This window comes from Heptranchias perlo, chromosome 6 (assembly GCF_035084215.1).
Source record: "Heptranchias perlo isolate sHepPer1 chromosome 6, sHepPer1.hap1, whole genome shotgun sequence".
Lineage (NCBI taxonomy): Eukaryota > Metazoa > Chordata > Chondrichthyes > Hexanchiformes > Hexanchidae > Heptranchias > Heptranchias perlo.
In genome coordinates this window covers 66230076-66248546 of record NC_090330.1, presented here as the reverse complement: position 1 = coordinate 66248546, position 18471 = coordinate 66230076, and the positions used below count along the sequence as shown (strand labels likewise).

Here is an 18471-nt window from a genome sequence, read left to right as displayed (position 1 = left end):
GTAACAACCTCTTGTATAGCACCTTATCAAATGCCTTTTGAAAATCTAAATATACTACATCCACTGGTTCTGCCTTATCTACCTGCTAGTTACACCCTCAAAAAACTCTAACAGATTTGTCAAACATAGGAACATAGGAACAGGAGTAGGCCATTCAGCCCCTCGTGCCTGCTCTGCCATTTGATAAGATCATGGCTGATCTGTGATCTAGCTCCATATACCCGCCTTTGGCCCATATCCCTTAATACCTTTGATTGCCAAAAAGCTATCTATCTCACATTTAAATTTAGCAATTGAGCTAATATCAATTGCCGTTTGCGAAAGAGAGTTCCAAACTTCTACCACCCTTTGTGTGTAGAAATGTTTTCTAATCTCGCTCCTGAAAGGTCTGGCTCTAATTTTTAGACTGTGCCCCCTACTCCTAGAATCCCCAACCAGCGGAAATAGTTTCTCTCTATCTACCCTATCTGTTCCCCTTAATATCTTATAAATTTCGATCAGATCACCCCTTAACCTTCGAAACTCCAGAGAATACAACCCCAATTTGTGTAATCTCTCCTCGTAATTTAACCCTTGAAGTCCGGGTATCATTCTAGTAAACCTGCACTGCACTCCCTCCAAGGCCAATTTGTGCTTCCAAAGGTGCGGTGCCCAGAACTGCTCACAGTACTCCAGGTGCGGTCTAACCAGGGTTTTGTATAGCTGCAGCATAACTTCTGCCCCCTTGTACTCCAGTCCTCTAGATATAAAGGCCTGCATTCCATTAGCCTTATTGATTATTTTCTGCACCTGTTCATGACACTTCAATGATCTATGTACCTGAACTCCTAGGTCCCTTTGGACATCCACTGTTTTTAACTTTTTACCATTTAGAAAGTACCCTGTTCTATCCTTTTTTGATCCAACGTGGATGACCTCACATTTGTCTACATTGAATTCCATTTGCCACAGTTTTGCCCATTCGCCTAATCTATCAATATCGCTTTGTAATTTTATGTTTTCATCTACACTGCTTACAATGCCACCAATCTTTGTGTCATCGGCAAACTTAGATATGAGACTTTCTATGCCTTCATCTAAGTCGTTAATAAATATTGTGAATAATTGAGGCCCCAAAACAGATCCCTGTGGGACTCCACTAGTCACATCCTGCCAATGTGAGTACCTACCCATTATCCCTACTCTCTGTCGCCTTTCACTCAGCCAACTTCCTAACCAAGCCCCTTTCATAAAACCATGTTGATTCTGCCTAATCATGTTATGATTTTCTGAGTGCCCTGTTACCAAATCTTTCATAATAGATTCTAACATTTTCCCTACTACTGATGTCAGGCTAATTGGCCTATAGTTTCCTGATTTCTCTCTCCCTCCATTCTTGAATAACGGGGTTACATTTGCTACCTTCCAATCCACTGGGACCGTTCTAGAATCTAGGGAATTCTGGAAGATCAAAACCGATGCATCCACTATCTCTGCAGCCACCTCTTTTAAAACCCTAGGATGTAGGTCATTTGGTCCAGGGGATTTGTTAGCTTTTAGACCCATTAATTTCTCCTGCACTTTTTCTTTACTAATCTTAATTACTTTAAGTTCCTCACTCTTTTTACCCCATTGGTTCCCCACTATTTCTGGTGGTTTTTTGTGTCTTCTTCTGTGAAGACAGATACAAAATATTTGTTGAACATTTCTGCCATTTCCTTATTCCCTATTATAATTTCTCCTGTCTCTGCCTCTAAGGGATCCTCGTTTACATTCGCTAATCTCATTCTTTTTATATACTTGTAGAAGCTCTTACCATGTGTTTTTATATTTCTTGCTGGTTTACCCTCATATTCTATTTTCTCCCTCTTTATCAATTTCTTGGTCATCCTTTGCTGATTTCTAAAACCCTCCCAATCCTCATGCTTACTACTCTTCTTGTCAACATTGTAAGCCTCTTCTTTTAATCTAATACTACCCTTAATTTCTCTAGTTAGCCACAGTTGGACCACATTGCCAGTGGAGTTTTTATTCCTCAAGGGAATGTATACTTGTCGAGAATTATGATTTATTTCTTTAAACGTTCGCCATTCCTTATCCACTGTCATATCTTTTAATCTAATTTCCCAATCTACCTTAGCCAACTCACCCCTCATACTAAATAATTGGCTTTGTTTAAATTTAAGACCCTAGTTTCGGACTCAACTACATCAATCTCAAACTCAATATGAAATTCTATCATATGATCTGCTCCAGAGGATCCTTAACTATAAGATTACTAATTAACCCTGTCTCATTACACAATACTAGATCTAAAATAACCTGTTCCCTGGTTGGTTCCTCAACATATTGTTCTAGAAAACTGTCTCGAATGCATTCCATGAACTCGTCCTCCAAACTACCTTTGCCAATTTGGTTTGCCCAGTCTATATGAAGATTAAAGTCCCCATGATTATTGCATTACCCGTGTTGCATGCTCCTCTAACTTCCTGTTTCATACTCTGTCCAACACTATAACTACTGTTCGGGGCCCTATAAACTACTCCCACCTGTCTTTTCTGCCCCTTGCTATTTCTTAGCTCCACCCATACTGATTCTACATCCTGATTTTCTGAACTAAGATTCCTTCTCACTACTGTCTTTATCCCCTCCTTTATTATAAGGGATAACCCCTCCCACCCCCATCACCACCTCCTTTTCCATTTTGCCTATCTTTTCTAAAAGTCAAATACCCTGGAATATTTAGTTCCCAACCTTGGTCACCCTGCAACCATGTTTCAGTAATGGCTACTAGATCAAACCCATTTATCTCTATTTGTGTCATTAATTAATTTATCTTGTTATGAATGCTTCGTGCATTCAGATATAGCGCCTTTAATTTTCTGCCATTTAACTTTATACCATTTGAGTAAGATTTTATTGCTGCTAGTTGCAGGAGTTCATTGGTACTATAAATGCTGCTGTTATATTTATGCTTGTTTAATACTGACTCCTCTAATTTGCAGAAGCCAAATCTTTAGGAAACATGCCAATTGTAATGTCCGCTTGGACATGTATGAGCAGAGTACCAATGAAGCTCTGCACTTGCATACTCACTGCCTCTTCACTCCTGGGTACAAGTTACAACTTTTGAGCAATGTTCCCGTTACAAAGTGACTCTGCGATTAAAAATATTTCCAAAAAAAATCAAAGATCAACTCGATGATCTCAAAAACAAAGCAAGACTCTGCAGTTTGAACTTATTCACTACAGCCAAGCTCTCCTCCAAAGTGTGAAACTGAATTGGAAGGAAGCACAAAGCATGAACGTAGAAAAAAAAGTTAAACCATATGAAGAGAACTAAAATTAAGATCATCACAAAGTTGGAAAACTCCACTGGTACCCTACTGATACAAGTCCAAGGATGTACTATGACTGATCTACTCCCTAAAGACCTGATTTTGTCAAGCCAGAGTCAGGAGCAGGCATTAAACTGGCATCATAAATATAACAGCAGCACTGACCTAAGAAATGAGATGACAACCAACGGAGAAGGATTATGTTCACCAACCCCTCCCCAATCAGAAAAAACATCTTGTACATTTCTCCGTAATGTCAAGTGAACGGCTTAGATAGGATAGACAACTGCAGCTTAGATCTTACCAACAATAGAGAGTGAAGGGCTATCCCAAGATGCTCAGCAGAAAATAAATGCAAGTTAAAAAGGAAGTGTACTAAGTCCAGAATGCAATGGAAGTTCTATTTTGCTTGGAATTTCCTAAGAGATGCTCCTGTTCCACTAATGTAATTTCACCGGATGTGTGGCAGAAACCCCGTTTATGCGTATCGACAAGGTTTCAACCACATTTCCGACAGTGGAACGGGAGCGTGTCCAAGGAAATTCCCGGCCACACATGTTTCAAGTCAATGGGCATCCACTTGACATGGGTAAAGTAGGACAGTACCTGGAATTAAAGGACTCAGAATCAACCCTTCATCTCACAAGATATCAGAGACAGCTCCTCAAGCATGGTGCTCACAGGGAAGAGCTTTCAAGTCTACAAAAAGAGACGTTCAAACAGTTTGTTAGGAAGGTAAAATATCTGGGAGATGGATGGAATGAAGGACATTATGTACAACATACCAGAGTTTGTTATGTCCTATCAAGACATACAACAAGCCACCCAAGCAACCCAGACATATGTACACCTCGCACCACAGTCATACAGTATGTTGTTTGTGCTTAATGTGAATCAAAAGGCCATGACAATTCTTCCTATTGATAATTTTTTGTTGTGTATTCAATGACTTTTTCAGTAAGATCATCAGGAGACATTACACCCTCAGAATAGTTTGAGCCATGGTTCACGTACATGCCACCGATTTCTCTTTCCATTGGGTTTGGAAGTTGCCTGTAACAAGCAACCCAATTGGTCATATGGTGGAACTAAAGGCCTTTAGAAGCGATGAACCAGACATTACTTTCTCCCACAGAAATGTTTCCAGATCAGCTGATGGGTTCTGACAGTTGCAATCACAGGTGTATTTATTTTGTTTTTGTCTGTGATGAAATTATATAACAAGTAAGCTGTTAAATACAGCTTCTTGAAAACAAAATGGATTTTTCTCCAAGGAACTTTCTGGAGCATGTCAGGCAGTAGTCACACTAAGGTTTATTAAGTTGCGGATGCTTTTTTTTAAGATGAGGAGGTTGTTCTGCTGTGAATCCATTATTTGGCTTTATTTGAGTTTTCTTGTCACTTGCAGAATTGCCACGGTTTGGAAATAAAATGGGGAATGGAGTTGGACTGGCAATGAGTTTTGTTACCATGCAGCAAACAGAGAGTGAATCCACACCATCCATATTGGAGCAGTCAACATTCACTGAGGGGGAGTGAGGTATGGCAATAATCAATGAGTATAATAGATTGCAAACCCCAGACTGGCGCAGTCAGTCTGCACACCCGAGAGACAGAATTAAGCCCCCATCCCCATTGCTGCAAACAGTCCAATTTACCCTCTTTTTTAATGATTGCTGTTTGCAGTGATTTTTATTTCCAGTACAAGAAAGTAAACTTTTCTGGCCGAGTCAAAAGATCAAAATAGGCCAGAAATTACTATTGGTGATAAGATCAGATAAATCCTTAACCAATTACACTAACTCTCCTCTGTATGCTATTTTAATGGAATACATTAATCCATTTATTTTAAACAGGTTAAACCCTCTGTTAAAATAGTGGATGGAAGAATATCATTCGAGCATGTTAAACATTTATCTGCTCAAACAGTCATTTCTAGTCTTGTGTTAGAAAACGTTTGAAATGCTGAATAGGTTGATGATCATCTAAATGTTTGGGTGCGACTCTTCATCAGAACTTAGTTCTAAGATTTTGTTTTACTGATATTGACTTACCCCTATCCCACCTGCAGCTATTTAAAAGGATTTCAAGGCCTTGGAGAGGGTGCAGAAGAGATTTACTAGAATGGTACCAGGGATGAGGGACTTCAGTTATGTGGAGAGACTGGAGAAGTTGGGGTTGTTCTCCTTAGAGCAGAGAAGGTTAAGGGGAGATTTAATAGAGGTGTTCAAAATTATGAAGCGTTTTGATAAGGTAAATATGGAGAAACTGTATCAACTGGCTGGAGGATTATCAACCAGAGGACACAGATTTAAGATAATCGCCAAAAGAACCAGCGGGGTGATGAGTCATTTTTTTACACAGTGAGTTGTTATGATCTGGAATGCACTGTCTGAAAGTGTGGTGGAGGCAGATTCAATAGTAACTTTCAAAAGGGAATTGGGTATAGACTTGAAAAGGAGAAATTTGCCGGACTATGGGGAAAGAGCAGGGGAGTGGGACTAATTGGATAGCTCTTTCAAAGAGCCCGCACAGGCATGATGGGCTGAATGGCCTCCTTCTGTGCTGGATCGTTCTATGATTCTATAAAAGTAAATGTAGTTCATTTAAAATACTTAAGTCAGCACACCATCAATTTATGTAATCCCGTGCCTGCCTCTGGACTGTCATGGGGTCGGGGGCAGGGTTAGTGGGTACAGTAACCTAATGGTTATGGTACCTCTAGCAATCCAGAGGTTTTGTGTTCAAATCCCACTATGGCAAATGGGAAATTGAATTCAGTAAAAACTGGCAATTTGAGGGCTGGCACCAAATCAAATAACGACAAAAGCTGCCGGATTGTGGTAAAAATCACTAATGTCCTTGAGGGAAGGGAACCTGCCACCCCTACCCAGTGTCCTTAGGGCAACTAGGGATGGGAAGCTAATGCGGCCTCGCCAGCGACGCCTACATCCTGAGAACAAATCTTAAAAAAAGGTGAGACAGTTTTGATTTGTGCATGTAGAATGCCCTGTGCATTGTAAATTAGATTTCATGGTGTATCTGTTGTTAGATTTACTGGACCCTATAGAGCTGTACCAAAGTCACTTTTATTTTCATTTTTACAACATCTGCAATCCTTCCAGGAAAAATTAATTTAGGCTTTGAAGGCAGAATCACAGTAAGCTTCAAAATGTCAGAAGATGCATCAGTTAAATTGGAAAAATCACCATTTTGTGTGGACTTCTCCAGGCCCCATAGAAAATAATTCTCCTGCCTTCAGCATTGACATCTGCCTTCAGCATTGACATCTGCCTTCAGCATTGACATCTGCCTTCAGCGTTGACATCTGCCTTCAGCGTTGACATCTGCCTTCAGCATTGACATCTGCCTTCAGCATTGACATCTGCCTTCAGCGTTGACATCTGCCTTCAGCATTGACATCTGCCTTCAGCGTTGACATCTGCCTTCAGCGTTGACATCTGCCTTCAGCGTTGACATCTGCCTTCAGCGTTGACATCTGCCTTCAGCATTGACATCTGCCTTCAGCGTTGACATCTGCCTTCAGCGTTGACATCTGCCTTCAGCATTGACATCTGCCTTCAGCGTTGACATCTGCCTTCAGCATTGACATCTGCCTTCAGCGTTGACATCTGCCTTCAGCATTGACATCTGCCTTCAGCATTGACATCTGCCTTCAGCGTTGACATCTGCCTTCAGCGTTGACATCTGCGTTGACATCTGCCTTCAGCGTTGACATCTGCCTTCAGCGTTGACATCTGCCTTCAGCATGACATCTGCCTTCAGTAAGTTCTGAATCCACCACTGCTGCAAACTGAATTTATGCGAACTTAGTTTTTATTTTCCTCCAATAAAAATGTTGGGATGTTGGGTACACTTGCAGGTTGCGTTATTACAAGCTCATATCCCACTGCACTTTCCTCATTTTCACGCATCATAAGGCCTATTTTTTGGACGGTTTGTCATCGGTCAGCTATTGATCGATTGACATACGTGGATTCGGTATAAAGACATTTCAGATGACACCAACAGCCATGTGATCTGCCTTAAGTTCTTTCCCAGGGTCATCTGCTTTCATCTCATTTCTGCCATCATCACCTTTGACAGCACAGTCAAAGCTTTATGCCATCTTGCGATAACTGCAATTATTTAGCAGTTCTTCTTTGGCCTATGTCATGATTGAACTCTTGTGAAATTTACCCATTGAAAATGCCACCTTTAAAGTCCCAAGTTTTCATTTGATGTGATTCTGAATGCCTCATTATATTGTGCATATATTCAGGTTAAAGGATTAGGCCCCTATTGATGACAGAGCTTCAGATCAGAACATCGGTCGACTGTAAATAAGAAAATGACATTTAACATACTAACACAACTAATCCAATATAAACACACCATGAAGTGTATCCCTAGCAAGCATTCATCTATCAGAAAATTCCTTATTGTCAAATTTCTTTTCTGAGCCCCCTTTATAAAAGAATTAGGAAATCGTGGTTGATGAAAACAAAATGCCCTCTGCTTGTAAAGGCATGCTCACCCAGTGGAGAGCCACGAATAAACGTACAGTTAATACCTCATAGAAAGCTGAGAAGGTAATGAAAGAAAGAACTTGCCTTATATAGCGGCTTTCATGACCTCACGATGTTCCAAAACGCTTTACATCCAATGAAGTATAGTCACTGTTGTAATGTAGGAAACTCGGCAGCAATGAGATAATGACCAGATCAAATGTTGGTTGAGGGATAAATATTGGCCAGGACACTGAGGAAAACTTCCCTTCTCAATAGTCCTGTGGAATCTTTTACATCCACCTGAGAGGGAAGATGTGGTCTCGGTTTAATGTCTCCTCCGAGACATTAAACGGCACGTCCAGTAGTGCAGCACTCCCTCAGTAAGGCACTGAAGTGTCAGCCTAGATGTTGTGCTTAAGCCCCTGGAGTGGGACATGAACCCACAACCTTTCTACTTCAGAGGCAAGAGTATTACCACAGAGGTACAGAAGACCATTTTTGCTATTGGAGTGATATCCATGATTGCACCATCTAGGAAGTGAGAGGTTCCAGTGACAGGAAAGGTAACTATTCTAATCACCGACACTAGCACCAATTCGGAGCTGAGAGGTTCCAGTGACAGAGAAGGTACCTATTCTAATCACCGACACTAGCACCAATTCGGAGCTGAGAGGTTCCAGTGACAGAGAAGGTACCTATTCTAATCACCGACACTAGCACCAATTCAGAGCTGAGAGGTTCCAGTGACAGAGAAGGTACCTATTCTAATCACCGACACTAGCACCAATTCGGAGCTGAGAGGTTCCAGTGACAGAGAAGGTAACTATTCTAATCACTCACTGGCACCAATTCGGAGCTGAGAGATTCCAGTGACAGAGAAGATAAGTATTTTAATCACCTACACTGGCACCAATTCAGAGCTGAGAGGTTCCAGTGACAGAGAAGATAAGTATTTTAATCACCTACACTGGCACCAATTCAGAGCTGAGAGGTTCCAGTGACAGAGAAGGTACCTATTCTAACCACTGACACTGGCACCAATTCGGAGCTGAGAGGTTCCAGTGACAGAGAAGGTAACTATTCTAACCACCTACACTGGCACCAATTCAGAGCTGAGAGGTTCCAGTGACAGAGAAGGTAACTATTCTAATCACTCACTGGCACCAATTCGGAGCTGAGAGGTTCCAGTGACAGAGAAGATAAGTATGTTAATCACATTCACTGGCACCAACAAGAGACAATTCACTGGTACATGACACTCCAAATTTCTTTTATTTCCTCACGCAGGTTACACAGCATCTGCTTGTCAAATTTAAACGTACAATAACAATATGCGTCCTACCAGTCTAAGAAACTAATTAGTTGTCTACAGATCCTTGGGGATGATGCCCTGCTTTTGTACTTTCTGTGACATGCTAGACAGAAGCATTCAGCCATTTTGGGTTTTTTAAATACTTGTTATGACAGTTGGGCTTTAAATTCTACACTGTTGATTAAGACTGCTAAAAAAATGTGTCCTTAATAATAGCTCAGAAGATAGATTGTAACGATATCTTAATTGGTTCATAAAAATATTGTGCGCTCAACACACCACCAAAATCTCAGCAGCATCAGTACAGACATAACAGGAAACTGCACTTCGTGTGATATTTTGCAGCAGATTCAGCAAGGCATTACAGAGTTCTTACAACTGAAACCAATCCAGCTGCTCCACACAGCAAGTAGCATGATCATGCTGTGACACTGGTAAGCTATCCTTGCAGATTCCTTCCCACTTTCCAGGTCTGTGAAATATTAGCTGACCTGCTTTATACCACTGACCTGAGAGGAAACATCAGATGTTATTTTTTTGCTTTGAACCTTGCTGCAAACAAGTCATATCATCGTTTCATGATTTTTAACACTAAATAGAACTTGTTCTCAGATGGTACGGAGAGAGTGTATTGATTAAACCGAGGCCGAATCCATGCACAGATGTTTGAATTTCTCCAGTCGCGACACTGCAGCATGACATCTGGAGGTAAGTTCTTTACCACCTGGGCAGCAATTAATGGAATGAAAATCAGGCGGGCTCTGCAATGGGCGGGCGATCAGCTCCTCCCGATTACCGGCCACCGAAGATAAAAATTTATCCCTTGGTTTTCACTTGGCTACAAAAAGATGGATTTCCTGATTGGATAAGCAGCTGTCAATCATACAATGACACACACAATCTAAGCGTGAATTTAAAGCTATACGCAGCTAGGAATTTGCAGCAACTTATTGACTAAATTTGTGCTTGTGCAATATACATTGACAGTCATTATTGAGGACTGACATTCCTTTGTTCGATAAATTTAATGAAAAAGGGTACATGTGAGTAAAGGTCGGTGTACTGTTGGGGGAAAAAGTGGCCACTAAAGAATCTTTTCCTGTTTATCAGTGCTTTGAGCAATATTACTCCTCCAAAATCGGTTAATGAACATGAGAGAAACATTTTGCAACAACCAGTTTAACTTGTTCAAGCCTTGTTAAAGACTAATCATGAAACTCTCATGCGGAATTACAAACTGTGGAGGATCATTTGAAAAACGAGTATTTTGCAATGTGTCAGTCCTGACATTAGTATGTTTAACAAGGGAGAACAGTAGAACAGTTCCACTTATCAGCACAGAAAAGTTTTGGACCCGGGAGCACGGGTGTAGTGGCTATTGGTGTGTATATTGTGGTGAAGGAGGAGAGGCCACTGGGTAGGTAGAGGGCATAGGAAGTGTACAACTTGCAGCAAGTGCTAGCCCAAGTGGTGGCTTTACCACCACAGAGTCAGCTACCCGAACATATCAACAGAGCAGGAACAAAGGAGGCTTACAGTCAGCAAGGAGGCTGTGACTGAGTTATGTTACCTGTCCAAGAAAACCAACAGGGTCAGGAAACCACTTATATTGCACTACTAGTGGCAGTTAAAATCACCACTGGCTTCAACTTTAATGATGTGGAGATGCCGGTGATGGACTGGGGTGGACAAATGTAAGGAGTCGTACAACACCAGGTTATAGTCCAACAGCTTTATTTGAAATCAGGGAAACATTACATCCAAGAATACTAAATACACAATAATGTTTCCCTGACTAACCTGTCTGAACACCATCCACTCCTTTGATTGCTGTGATTATCTCTCTGCCGAGGTGTGATAAAGGACAGTTAGAATGATTATCTGTAATCACCAGGCATTGTTCTCTGACTATATATGCTGTGCCTTTATGGAACCCTTCACTCACCTGACGAAGGAGCAAAGCTCCGAAAGCTTGTGATTTCAAATAAAGCTGTTGGACTATAACCTGGTGTTGTACGACTCCTTCAACTTTAATAGCTGTTATAGGGAACGTCGCAGGAGTTAGGCTCTTGCTGTGCACTGCTCCATTTAAGGAGTTAATTGAGGTCCGATACTAACACACACCCTGCTACATAGCCTTCAACTGTGATCATCAGAAGCAGTTTCTCTTAATCGTTGTCTTCCCTAAGGTCCTGAGCATCATTGATGTCTTTAGCCATTTGTACGGCCAACAGCATCTATATGATTCACTTGAACAGGAAGGGGTACGATTTTAGTGATTGTGGTCGGGTAAATTTTAGAGTCTTTAATTAAGAATGAAATGACCACATTTAGATTAGGAGAAAGTAGTTGCAAGAAGCCAGTGCAGATTTCAAAAGGGACAATTGTGCTTGACAAATCTCACAGAATACTTTGAGGAGGTAACAGGCATGGTAGATGGGGGAAATGCAGTGGACATAGTGTACATGGACATTAGGAAAGCCTTTGATAAGGTACCACATGAGAAATTACTAGAGAAGATTAAGGGGTTTGAATTTAGCGGGAGGATAGCAAACTAGATTATTAGAAGGGAGAAAACAGGGGGTAGGAATGAAGGGCAGTTTTTCAGAGTGGTTGGAAGTGGATAGTGCTGTCCCACTGGGTTCAGTTCTAGGGTCACTTCTGTTCACTGTGTATATCAATGATTTGGATATAGGCCTTGAGAGAGTGGTGTCAAAATTTGCAAATGATACCGCTATAGGAGGTATAGTCAATTCTGTGGAAGGGCAAAGGAATCTGCAAAGGTTTATTGATAAGTTGGAGAAATGGGCTAAAAAGTGGCAGATGGAATTTAATGTCAGTAAGTGTGAGGTGATGCATTTTGGTAAAAAAATGAGCAATAATTATACTCTGAATGGAAGTAGGCTCAGCGCTGTGGAAGAGCAGAGGGATTCGAGGGTATAGGTTTACAGGACATTAAAGGCAGCACCTCATGTTGATAAGGCTGTAAAAAAACAAATAGAATTCTAGATTTTATCATGAGGTATAGAGGTGAAATTGGTCTTCAGCAGTAGCACAAAACCTGTTCATATTGAATCGGCAGCTGGTTTTACCACACACCTCATTTTCATTTCCGTGGGTAATCAATTTCAGCCCCATAGAATATAAAAATCAAGAGGTAATAAGCCTAAATGAAACCTTAATAAGACTTCAGTTAGAGTATTGGGTTCAGTATTGGGCTGCACGCTATCGGAAGGATATTGAGGCTTTAGAAAGGGTACAACACAGATTCACTAGGATACTGCCTGGTATGAGGACATAGAAACACGAAGAAAGACTTGGAAAAATTGTTTCTATTTATGTTAGAACAACACAGATTACAGGGCTTTATGATAGAAGTGTTTACATTTATGAATGATGTGGAGATGCCGGTGGTGGACTCGGGTGGACAAATGTAAGGAGTCACACAACACCAGGTTATAGTCCAACAGCTTTATTTGAAATCACAAGCTTTCGGAGCTTTGCTCCTTCGTCAGGTGAAGTGACTTCACCTGATGAAGGAGCAAAGCTCCGAAAGCTTGTGATTTCAAATAAAGCTGTTGGACTATAACCTGGTGTTGTGCGACTCCTTACATACATTTACGAAAGAATGGGACAGTGTAGAGAGAAGCAGATTGTTTTCAGTAGTTGAGGGGTATGGAATGAGGGGCCATAGATACAAGAATAAATTTAAGAGATTTAGAACAGAAAGGAAGGGAAACTTTTTCACACAGAGAGTTGTGAATTTGTAGAATTCAATTCCAGGGTTAGTGGTTGAAGCAGAAACTACGTCAACATTCAAGATTAGATTGGATAGGTGGATGAAGGAAAGGGGAATAAAAGGATATGAGAACAGGGCGAGTAAATGTGATTGGAACTATTTCCTTGCATGAAGGGTAAACACCGACACGGACTCTTTGGGCTGAATGGCCTTTTTCCATGTTATGACTTCTATGTGCTTCTATGTTGAAATGGCATACAGCCTCTACAAGGAAATACTGCACCTCGCTTCACAGTTCCCTGGGGGTTCATGTGGTGCTTTCGTTCTTAGACAATCAAACATGATGCCCTTATGGAACCAGCCCTCCATCAGTCTCCTTCAGAGATATGGCTAAATGGTGCAACTATGGGCTGATGCCATCTCTGCACAATCTCTGTATCCAAACAGAGAGCTGATGCAACAACAACTTGCATTTATATAGCGCCTTTAATGTAGTAAAACATCCCAAGGCACTTCACAGGAGTGATTATGAAACAAAATTTGACACCGAGCCACATAAGGAGACATTAGGACAGGTGACCAAAAGCTTGGTCAAAGAGGTAGGTTTTCAGGAGTGTCTTCTAGGAGGAGAGAGAGATATAGATGCGAAGAGGTTTAAAGAGGGAATTCCGGAGTTTTGGGCCTAGGCAGCTGAAGGCACGGCCGTCAATGGTGGAGTGAAGAAAATCGGGGATGTGCAAGAGGCCAGAACTGGAAGAGCGCAGAGATCTCGAAGAGTTGTAGGGCTGGAGGAGGTTACAGAGATAGGGAGGGGCAAGGCTATGGAGGGATTTGAAAACAAGGATGAGAATTTTAAAATCGAGGCGTTGCCAGACTGGGAGTCAATGTAGTTCAGCAAGCACAAGGGTGATGGGTGAACGGGACTTGGGGTGCGAGTTAGGATATAGGCAGCAGAATTTTGGATGAGCTCAAGTTTACGGAGGGTGCAAAGTGGGAGGCCAGCCAGAAGAACATTGCAATCGTCGAGTCTAGAGGTAACAAAAGCATGGATGAGGGTTTCAGCAGCAGATGAGCTGAGTCAAGGGTAGAGACGGGCGTGTTACACAGGTGGAAGTAGGCGGTCTTGATGATGGAGAGGATTATAGGGTCGGAAGCTTAGCTCAGAGTCAAATAGGACGACAAGACTGCAAACAGTCTGGTTCAGCCTCAGCCAGTGACCAGGGAACGGGATGGCTAGGGAACGGAGTTTGTAGCAGGGACTGAAGACAGTGGTTTTGGTCTTCCCAGTATTTAATTGGAGGAAATTTCTGCTCTTTCAATACTGGATGTCAGGCAAGCAATGTGACAAATCAGAGGCGGTGGAGGGGTAGAGTTGGGTGCAATAGAAGTGGGGTGGGGGGATAACAAGCCAACCCTGGGTCCTCACACTAAAGAAATGTATCAGATGCTTGGTCTGGTTGGGAGAGACCTTGCAATATTCCAAAGAGCAAGCCTAAAAATTGCCTCATCCTTCTGGTGAATTCTATACTTGGGCACTGTTACTTTCTGTTAGTCATATTTATATTCATGGAACTGCTATTTGTGAATTATTTAGTTTTTGTAGAGAACTGCATGTTCTCTGTTAGGTTTGCCTACATAGCAATGGTGAATGCATTTCAAAGTAATTTATTCTGTATGAAGCACTTTGGTTTGATAAGGTGCTATATAAATGTAACTGACATTTTATTTTATACACGAAACGAATGCCAGGCTGTAAATTATACTAAAAGTGAACTCAATTCATTCAGTTATATAATACTGATGTTCATTTTCAACGTGCTTTGCTCCCTCATTTCTCCATGTTAGTTGTACATATGCCCTACTACTAAGTATCCTCTTAGAGAGAGAGGAGCAGCAATAATGGATGGCTATGTAGCTGATTGTGGAACTGCAAGGGATACAGAAGAACCATTACTTGTATCTGGAAACTAAGCTTGATAGACCTGCAACAGTGCTAGGATCACTGTTGCTGTAATCACTGTGTGCTCATCCTCTTGCACTTCCTCTGAGCCTAGGATACTGCACTGACTCTCTCGTTGGGCCACAACCTGTGATATCACTGCAGGCCTCCCTCTTCTCTCCTTCCCCCTCTTCCCCTGCAGAGAAAATCACCATGTTTCTCCATTATAGTATCAAACAGGACATCAGGGGCATGATTTTTACTCAGAGCCGGGTACCCCACCCATCCGCAGATACTCGTGTGGGGTACCCGGAAGCGAATTGAGTACGTCGCAATCTGTGATCGTAACTCAATTGAAGGTGAGTATTTGCGATTCCGGGTTTCCTACACACCAGGCAGCCAGATTGACAGGCTGGCTGCCTGTCAGCAGTGAAAGGAGCTGCAAATCAGAGAGGGAGGCGGGAAGGAGAAAGAGATCATCGGCACTGCAAAAAAATCAGAGGGGGTGTGGAGTTGGGGGGACATGGAGGACATTGGGGGGTCCAGTCAGCATCGGGGATCGGGGGTGGGGGGAGGGGGTGTCAGCCAGCTTCAGAGATCAGGGGGTGGGGGGTCAGCCAGCATTGGAGATCGGAGGGGTCAGCCAGCATTGGAGATCGGAGGGGTCAGCCAGCATTGGAGATCGAGGAGGTCAGCCAGCAACGACATCGGCAGAGGGGGGTGCTCAGCCAGCATTGGAGATCGGAGTGGGGTAAGGTCCAACATCGGGGGGAATCCACCATCGATGCCTTTGGGGGGGGTGGTTATCGGTCCAACTCGGGGGTCCTGTCGGCCAGGTGAGCTTGTTGGGCCTGGATGAAGCACTCCTCCTCCTCCTGGCCCACAGGCAGTGCAATAAAGGCACTCACCTCATGGATCCGGCCCTTCTCGCCTGCTTTCACCTGATGTGAATCGGAAGCGATGGGAAGCCCGAACAGGTAAGGTTAAATTCATTTAAGTCATTTAAGTTTTTCAATACACAAAATATTAAGTACTTCACGTATTTCAATGAAGTACATTGCTCCTTTAAATATCGGCCCGCCGGCTTCAAGTGGAGGCAGGACTTCCTGGTGTCTGCTGTGCACACACATACAAACCTGCCTGGGTTAAACCCACAAATGGGCAAGTTGAAGCCGGGATGCAGTCCCGCTCCAAATATCTACTATTTTGACTGCTCACCCGCCCCTGGGGGTTAAAATTAGTCCCCAGGTATCAGTTATTGAAATGTGCTCCACGAATCTTCTCTGCCATTTTTGTCACCATTTATGCAGCTGCCTTCTCAAACTTTTCAAATTTTAAAGGGATGAATTGGCCTGCTAACTGCGTCAAAAGTGTAAAATGATCATGATTGTGCAGGGATCGTGATTGGCTAATACTTTTTAGTTGCTGCTAATAAAATTGCACTCTCAATTTGCACTTTTAATTGTCGTTCATTGCCACAATCTTGTTATTTTGTTGTAAAAGCTGGTTGCTCAGGAGTGGTGCAATGACTTGGAAGTGCCATTACATATAAAGACAAAGCGGTTGATTTTGAGTGGCCCTCCCTTGACCTGAATGGAGCTGTAACAGCCCCAAAATGGGGTCAGTAGGCTTATAGCCCCATTAACACCAGCGATGCGGCCGGCTCCATTTTCAAAGAGACCTACTTCCGAGAGTCCAACGCACCCACTTGATTCAGGAGCTAGGCTATTTTAATATGGAAATTGGGGTCCTATGACGTATATAGGGTCCCCATTGCCATTTTAGGTAGGAACTGGTCAAAGCCTTTGATCAGTTCCATGGGCCATGGAACCGAAGAGGTCCAGCAAAGGTAAGTGTCAAATTCTTTTTGTGGGCCCCGGAGGAGTAGGAGTGCAGTGATTTTGTTCCCAGGTTCATTTGTGCCAAGTTAATTATTTGAACATTAACATTTTAAACATTTTTTTAAAATGTTAACAGTTTGCATAAAAACAGATCCCCATCACATGCACACGCACGGTACTAATCTCAATATCTGACTTTCATTATTTCTGATAGATTAACACATTGGGTAATAACTTGTACAGTCTGCTTAAGTGACTTCCATTAACATTTTGTGATATTGCACAAATCTCTAACTTTAATTGTCAAAATGATTGCAAATGAATGAAAGCTTTAAGTAATATTAAATTGCCTGGATGGTTAACTGAGTCATGTGAAAGCTTGAATTATGGTGCCTCTTCACATTGTTTGTATGACCAACATTTCAAAAGAAACTGCATGTCCAAATATGTTTAATAACAGGAACCTCATGCAGTGTCTCAGTTCTCAGTTGTTTCTCAAATTGCTCTCGAGACATCATTAACGGGATCTTGATGATGTTGCAGTGCCAGATACCACTAGTTGAGATAGATGGGACAGAAGAAATACCAACATCGGAGGCCTTCTCTTCACTGACATTTTACTTTAAAAAAATCTTTCCTAACTCATTACACAGAAGAATTTTCTGCCAGTTTATGGTCATCCTGCAGTCGCTTGAGAGAGAGAGAGAAAAAAAGATGAGTTTGAAGGTGGAGCAGTGGGTTAGAAGATTTTACTTTTATCTATGAAACCAAAGTTCATCTGCTCAGATGGGATAAGGGATTCTGACTCCAGGCTGCAGGAGACCCAGGTGAAATAGATTTCGGCAGTTTTAAACCACTCTTAACAGATGTGAGGTCATTATACAAAATAAAAGAGCAAGAACTTGCATTTTTATCATTCTTTATCACATTTGCAGAATGTGCCAAAGCATTTTACAACCATTGGAATACTTTATGAAGATATGAAAATGATGTGCAGGAAAATCTGAAAGAAAAGCAGAAAATGCTGGAAACACTCAGCAGGTCAGGCAGCATCTGTGGAGAGAGAAACAGAGTTAACGGTTTTGATCTGAAGTTGTTGAACTCAATGTTGAGGCTGAAAAGCTGTAAAATGCCTAATCGAAAGATGAGGTGCTGTTTATATTGAAAAATACATTTTGAAGAAGCAAGTTGCTGTGCTAAAGGCTCATCAAGTTTAGTAAGTGATTAACTGAGCCTTATAGATCAAACAGTCCCAGATTCAATTTCTGGTTTATGCTGAGTCAGCCAATCTCAACCAAAGTGGAGGCAAGAGCATCATAATTAGCCTCAGTACCTTGGATCGGGGAAGAGAAAATCTCCTACAATTCCCACTATAATCTCATGACCCCTGCTGAGAGTACACCTCTGTGAGCATCAGATTAGGACAGGCTCTGATGTTGTCTATGACGCCGCTCAGGTTTGAATGACTCAGTAACACCTACTGTCAAGGGTCACGCATGAATATTGGCCAATTGAGTGAAGTACTGGAGTGTGATTGGCTCTTTACCAGAATAGGGTTCCACTGGTGCTAAGGCCTTGGAGACGATGGCAGGAAATTGGTGAAAGGGGAAAAAAAACCTGTGCCTATACATACATAAAATGAACAAAGGCAAAGTGCTATGCTTTTGGCGCTCTATGAATTTAAGCCTGTATCTGCATGCATGAGGAGTAGGATAGTGTGTTATGGTACGAACAATTAACTGTTAACTTCTTTAGAATATATTTCTTACACAGTCTGATAATCTACATGGCTTTGAAGGAAACAGTCTTTTG

At 42.0% G+C, this 18471-nt stretch overlaps 1 long non-coding RNA gene across 1 annotated transcript in view; it reads left to right on the top strand.

Annotated features, from left to right (window-relative positions):
• Positions 1-7157, top strand: part of LOC137322549 (uncharacterized) — a 116370-nt gene extending 109213 nt beyond the window's left edge. The window contains exons 5-6 of the long non-coding RNA XR_010963168.1: positions 4726-4857; positions 6443-7157. This is a non-coding gene — a long non-coding RNA (uncharacterized lncRNA). The remainder of the gene's footprint in view (positions 1-4725; positions 4858-6442) is intronic.
• Positions 7158-18471: the final 11314 nt, after the last annotated feature.